The following is a 7,975-nucleotide window of genomic DNA, read 5'->3' as shown; positions in this document are numbered from 1 at the left end:
ATATAACTTATACTTCAATTATAATTGAAGAAAACATAGCCAAAAGAATTTAAAATCATAACTTAAAAAAAATCGTAGACCAAAATTGAACTTAAAAAGATCGTGAACCAAAATTGAACTAAGTATAAAATAAGCGGACCAAATTTGTAATTTCTATAAAAAGTGATAAAATTCGAATCTAAGATAACAACTTCCATAATAAACACGTCCACCTCTTCTTCCATAACTTTCATTTGGAAGTTCGACCATTGCTACATCAAGGCACTCCTTACAAATTTCACTAGAAAGTTCTCTTGTTCATTGAGCCACACCATAAAGTATTAAGTTGGTACAGTTGGATACTTGTAGCATCCCTTGAGCTAAAAACTGTCGACTATCTAAAGCTTTAATACAGAATTGGTTTAACAACTCATGCACTTTCTTATCAAATAAGAAGGTATCACCACCAACGAATTTCTTATTCTTCAAAAATATCCCGTTAGTTGTGTCACTTATACCAAAGAATTGTGCATTTGAGTATTTTATAAGGCAATTTTCATACCAAAGAGCTATATTTGAGTATTTTATAAGGGGCAATTTTCATACCAAATAATAGCTCTTTGATTGTAGGGGCAGCGTTTGCGAAGCTCTATTATTGCTTCCCTCAAACAAATTAGGCAAAGTTCTTTGGATATTTTCATCCAACATTGCACCAGCCCGTATATAATATGACTCTTTCTTGGATATTTGCCCTCCGAGCGAATTCGAAATTTTTTTTGAGGACCCTTTATCATTAAAGTTGTAAGTAGCTTATTCAAGGTAACCTCATAACTCTCATTGGGTGGAAATTGTAAGTTACTAAAACAAGTATGTCCTACAACAAGAACCTCAGAGGTTGCATGCAGCTGAAATGGGAGAAACATAATAAGACACTCAGAGTGCATATTAATGTTTTTGAGCAATACATCATGTTCGGTATGTAGAATTGAGCATTTAGTGCATGAATTCAATTTAATTGATTTAAAACAAATGCATAAAGCAAAATTGATGAATTATGGGTGCACATATATATATATATGCTTGCATATATAATATGTATATATTTTTGCCCTATTTGTGCTAGAAAGAGCCATATTATATGCTTATATATATAATTAAATTTTAAAATCGTCATGATCACGTTCTTTCGAAAGCAACAAACACTGAAAAAAATTTCATTCTATTGTTTATGTATATATATATAATTAAGGGTCAATTACAAAATACCTACATTAACTATGTGACATTTACAAGTTGTTACATAAGATTCAGAATCCTACAATTACGTACGTACACAACGTTTATTTGATTTGACAATTACAAATATTCGTCATTACTTCTATTAGATTTTTCGTTATATGCTTATGTGGCACTACTAAACCCTACATATATGAGGATCAATGTGCCAAGTGGGATAAAGTAATTCTACATGGACCTAAATATATATAAAAAAAAAAAAAACATAAAAAACTAATAAACTCTTAAACTATTAAAAAAATTTAAAATAATGAAATCCCGACACCATCCCACCCACTGCCAGCACCACCGTCGGGGTCCCCTCCTCCTCTCTCTTTCCCTCTCTTCGACACTGTTTTTTACAATCAAACCTCTCAATCTTATCCACATTCCCATAACTTGACGACTAGGACCTCAAATTTTGAATCCTCCTATTTCCTCTGCTATTGTCCACAGTTTTCTTGGGTCTCTGGTAAACTCAAACAACATGCAGAAGCTAGCTCATTCCTCACCCACGCCGTATAAGGCAAAAGAGAAACCTCATCCTTCTTTCTGTATTCTTCGTGAAATGCCTTTTTAGCATCAATTGCATAGACCTCAAAGAATGGTACACGTTACAATTAGTGTAGGAATGGAAAGAATATTCAGAGAATTAAAGGCTGCACATAAGGGCAAGATTATAGGAATCTTACAATTTAAAAAGTCTACTTATCAAGATGAGTGATTTGTGGATCTTGGGACATTAGGTTTGAAAATAATTGCGCAAATATTTACTAAATATAGTTAATGAAAAACATTTAAAATATGCACAAGCGGAAATCATTTATCAGTGTAGAAAATCAGATGAAAAAAAAAGCTAGATACACCAAATTAGTTGAAAACAAGTATGTCATATAACAAAGCTAGATACATATCTCTCTCTCTCTCTCTCTCTCTCTCTCTCTCTCTCTCTCTCTCCTCTCTCTCTCTCTACAATGTACTTTTTCAACATTAATTAACTATTTTAATAGTGTCTAATTTTAAACCCCCTAATCACCTAAAAAATTTGCTTAAACCCCTACTCATCTAGAAACTCTTTCAGAACTCTCTATAACTTATAATCCTAAATTACCCTTCTGACGTGCGCTGACGCATGTTGACGCGCGCTGACACATGCTAACGCGTGCTGACGCACGCTGACATCACTGTAACTGAATTTTGGTGAAACTTTTTTTTTTTTTCTGGAATTGAAGTTTTTGCTAAAACTCAATATTTCGCTAAAACTAAAATAAACACTGAAATTGAATTTCATTACACTAAAACTGAATTTCAAGAATTCAGTTACACTAAAACTGAATTTCAAGAATTCAATTACACTGAAACTGAATTTCATAAATTCAATTACACTGAATTGAAGAATTCAGTTACACTGAATTGAAGAATTCAGTTATGAATTCACTTACTAAAACTAAATTAAGTGACGAAACAATTACACCTTCACTAAAATGCAATTACACCTTAATTAAAAAACAATTACACCTAAACAACGTCGTCCGATCACCTCACGCGCGATGAGTACACGACAGTCGCCACTGCCTCGATCTATTTCTACCTGCAAATTTGATTCATCATATTTCAGAACCATAATTTTATTCAAAATTCATTTAAAACTCATGTTTCACGAACTGAAACTGTTTAATCAATAAATGTAGGTTTAAAGTTTCCTATCCAAGAAACTGAATTTTCACGCACTAAAAAATGAATAAAATAAGGCTTTAATCGCCACCACTCGCGGCGGAGCAACCGCAGTGGTTGTGAGGTTTGATTTGGGTTTTCTTGTTTTTTCAACAATTGGACCAATTCAAATACATATAATTGAAGAGCACAACGAGGTGATGAAGATAGGTACCTGACTCGTCGGAAATGGCTGCCAGAAAAGGCAGATCGCCAGCGGAGAAGCCGCGGCCTTTGTGGCTTCAATTTGCCACCGTGGCTGATCGGATGGAGAATCCGAGCACACCATCATGCTCAAGATGTCAAAAGGAAGAAGGCTTGGTGGTTTGGCATTCCAACTCCGCCGGAAAAGGCAGATCACCGGCGGAGAAGCCGCGGCCTTTGTGGCTTCGATCTGCCGCCGTGGCTAGGATGGAGAATCCGAGCACACCATCATGCTCAGGATGTCGAGAGGAAGAAGGCTTGGGTGGTTTGGCATTCCAACTCCGCCGGAAAAGGCAGATCACTGGCGGAGAAGCCGCAGCCTTTGTGGCTTCGATCTGCCGCCGTGGCTGATCGGATGGAGAATCTGAGCACACCATCATGCTCAGGACGTCGAGAGGAAGAAGGCTTGGGTGGTTTGGCATTCCAACTCCGCCGAAAAAGGCAGATCGCCAGCGAGCACCACCGATCGGAGTCGCGGCGATCTGGGCTGTTTGGGCATGATTCGGGGCGAGTGATGACAGAGGGAGGAAGAGGAGAGAGAGAGAGAGACAAAGTTGATGGTGGTGGTCTCGCTGGCAACCGTCGCCGAACAACGCCACACGCGTGCGAAGGAGAGAGAACAGAGAGAAGAAAGATTATGCGGGAATAAGAGAGAGAGAGAGTGTGTGTGTGTGTGAGAATGAGAGGAAGTATATTGGAAATTGATTTTGAATAACCTAGGGTTATAATAGGAATATTAAAAAAAAGTCAAATTTAGCTGAGTGTTAGTTGACTAGGCAGTTTTGGAAGAGTTTAATTAAGTAATAGGGAGTTTTGAATTAATTATATTAAGGGTGGAGGTTTTGAAATAATTAAGTTCTAAATAGGGAGTTATGAATAGTTTACACCTATTTTAATTAACCTATTTTGTTTTTAGAAGTACCCTAAATAAGATAGTTGGATGGTATGCAAGAGTTGCGAGAACAAATTTGGGAGGAAATAAATGCACACAAGAATGGATCTAGAACATAAGCCGCTTGGGTGAGATTTGCTAAGGTTGAGGAGTGCTCTAAAACTAACTAATTAGTAAGTTAATACGAAACTAACCATGTTTTTGGGACCACCACATAACTAATCTTATAATCCGAACCATCAATTATTTAGATCATACGTCAAAGATCATCATTACAAAAAATCAAGTAAATCGGAAATCATTTAGTCATCTAATTGAGATCAAATAAATAGACGATCAGTGTTTTCGATAAAAACATATAAATAGTTATTGTTATAATAAAATGACTAAATGATTTCCGAATTTGAAGATTTTTTACAGGGATGATCTTTGAAGTAGGGCTTAAAAAATAGACGGTTGGGATTTTGAGATTACATTGTGTGGTGGGCCCAACATGATGGTTAGCTTTGTATTAACTTACTAACTAGTTAGTTTTAGAGCATTCTTGTGCTAAGGTTGAGACGAAATATATTAAAACTTAGAAAATAAAATTACCAAAATGGACCAAGTTATAACCTAGCTGAGCTTACTATTGACTTTTTTATTATACTAGGATCGAGACTCGATCGTATCAGAACCAGAGTTATGACATTAAGCCGGCCGGCGGCCACACTTGTTAATTAAAAAGTCCGGTTCCAAGATAGACGGCTATGGTGTGGCATATGAGAAGCACTAGTTGCGAGAAAAACAAGTGCATCTACAGCCAAACTCATCACTCATCAGCAAGTGGTTGAAATGCTCCTTTAAAGGACCAAAGCCAAAACCTTTTCTGTTATTAAGAAAAGAAAAAAAAAAGCAAAAGCTTTGATATAAAACCTTTTTTGTTGCCGGAGACCATATAACATATATATAGTCTTAGTCATCTATTCATTAAAAAAGTAGTAAAGTTCAAATATAAGATAACAACTTCCATAATAAACACGTCCACCTCTTCTTCCGTTACTCTCGTTTAGAAGTTCGACTATTGCTACATCAAGGCACTTCTTGCAACTTTCACTAAAAAGTTCCCCTGTGCATTGAGCCACACCGTAAAGTATTAATTTGGTATTGTTGAATACTCGTAGCGTTCCTTGAGCTAAATACTGTCGACTATCTAAAGCTTTAATACATAATTGGGTTAACAACTCACGAACTTTCTCATCAAATAAGAAGGTATTACCACCCACAAATTTCTTATTTTTCAAAAATATCCCGTTAGTTGTGTCACTTATACCAAAGAACTGTGCATTTGAGTATTTTATAAGGCAATTTTCATACCAGATAATAGCTCCTTGACTGTAAGGGCAGCGTTTGCGAATCTCTATTATTGCTTCCCTCAAACAAATTAGGCAAAGTGCGTTGGATATTTTCATCCAACATTGCACCAGCCCGTATATAATATGACTCTGTCTTGGATATTTGCCCTCCACGCGAATTCGAAATTTTTTTTGAGAACCATTAATAGTTAAAGTTGTAAGTAGCTTATTCATGGTAACCTCATAACTCCCATTAGATGGAAATTGTAAGCTACTAAAACAAGTATGTCCTACAACAAGTTCAGAGGTTGCATGCAGCTGAAAAGGGGAGAAACATAATAAGACACTCAGAGTGGATATTAATGTTTTTGAGCAATACATCATGTTCGTTTTTTTGAATTGAACATTTAGTGCTTGAATTCAATTTAATTGATCTTAAAACAAATGCATAAAGCAAATTTGATGAAGTTATGGGTATATATATACACAATAAGCATATATATATGGCTCTTTCTAGCACAAAAGGGGCAAAAATCTATAAATTATATATATTTTTGCCCCTTTTGTGCTAGAAAGAGCCATATATATATGCTTATTGTGTATATATATACCCATAACTTCATCAAATTTATATATACATATAATATATATGTATATATTTTTGTCCCGTTTGTGCTAGAAAGAGCCATATATATATATGCTTATTGTGTATATATATATACCCATAACTTCATCAAATTTATATATACATATATAACATATATATATGTATATATTATATATATGTATATATTTTTGTCCCTTTTGTGCTAGAAAGAGCCATATATATATGCTTATTGTGTATATATATAAGAAATTAAATTTTAAAATCATCATGATCACATTCTTCCGGAAGCAACAAACACTAAAACAATTTTTCATCTATTGTTTATGTATTTATATAACAGTAGTGCTAGACATCTCATATTTATATACCATAATTTCATACCACCTTATGTGGCAACTTACGTGGCATTCATGCATTGGACACTAAAAAATAAAAATAAAAATTCAGAAAAGAAAAATAAAAATAAAAATTTTGTCCACTAAAATAATGACACGTAAGATGGTATAAAAATATGGTATAAGAATATGGTAAATATAACATTATTCTTTATATAATTAAGGTCAAGAGGAAATTACCGATTTAGTCCACTTATTTTATACCTAGTTCAATTTTGATCTACGATTTTTTTTAAGTTATGTTTTGGTCCACTAATTGTTTCACTTGTTCAATAAAGGTTCAGATTTGTTTTCTCAAATTTGTCTCGCCTTTTACCCTATCAAATCTCAGCCAAATTCAGCAAACATATACTTGTTTTAAAGCTATGCATCTCCTCTTTACAACCATATAAAGATCATTGAAATCAGAGCTCTAAAACTTAAGATAATTGTCTCCAAAGTACGGTACCCGAAACTATCAATTTTTCGTAGAAAATTTTCAGATTTTTCAAACTTCTATTCTCTTTAATTCTAATACTTCAAATTGGTTCGACTAAGAAATGATACAATATAACTTATATTTCAATTATAATTAAAGAAAAGACAACCAAAATGATTTAAAATCATAATTTAAAAAGGATTGTGGACTAAATTGAATTAAGTATAAAATAAGTGGACCAAAATTAAACTAAGTATAAAATAAGTAGACCAAATTTGTAATTTCCTCTTAAGGTCAATTACAAAATACCTACATTAACTATGTGGCATTTGTAAAACGTTTGTACCATTTGACAATTACTGACCTCCGTCAATGCACTTCCATTAAATTTTCCGTTATATGCTTATGTGGCACTAGTAGAACCTACATATATGAGGATCAAATGCCAGGTGGGATAAAGTAATTCTACATGGACCTAAATATAAAAAAACATGAGAAACTAATGAACTTTTAAAATATTTAAAAAAGTTAAAATAATGAAATCCCCACACCATTCCACCCACCCCCCCCCCCCCCGCCAGCACCACCATCAGCGTCCCCTCCTCTCTCTCTCTCTCTCTCTCTCTCTCTCTCTCTCTCTCTCCCTCTCTTTCCCCCACCCAAAAATAGATTGGGATGGCTTTCTCTTTGACACTGTGCTTTACAATCAAACCTCTCAATCCTATCCACATTCCCATAATAGAACTTAGTGGACAACTAATTTCCCTAGCCAAGAATAGAAGAAATGCTTTGACTAGTGGAAAGCTTCTTCAAAGGGAGCTTGCTTCCCGTGGTGTGTTTCTTTCAAAATTTAGAGAAAGAAGCTACCAAAAAGAGAGCTATATGTATACATACATTGATTTTACAAATGTTTGTCTGCAAATTCATCGTACTCTTTCACTAAGGTTTCTGTAGAACAGCTATGGTATATTTGCACTGTATAATGTTTGTGGTTGCTTGCAGATGATTGCTCGTATTTAAGGTTTGACCCTAGAAATACCTTCAACCCAATGTTTGAGTGGGGAATGCATTACTTAAATCACCCTCTTTTACCCCGACCCCATTTCTAAAGCATACAATACTTGCCTTTTCTTTTCTATCCACTTTTAGAAAGGTCAG

The sequence above is a fragment of the Dryas octopetala genome, chromosome 3 (genome assembly GCF_963921425.1).
Source record: "Dryas octopetala chromosome 3, drDryOcto1.1, whole genome shotgun sequence".
In the NCBI taxonomy this organism is placed as follows: Eukaryota; Viridiplantae; Streptophyta; class Magnoliopsida; order Rosales; family Rosaceae; genus Dryas; species Dryas octopetala.
This window is presented reverse-complemented; position numbering follows the sequence as displayed.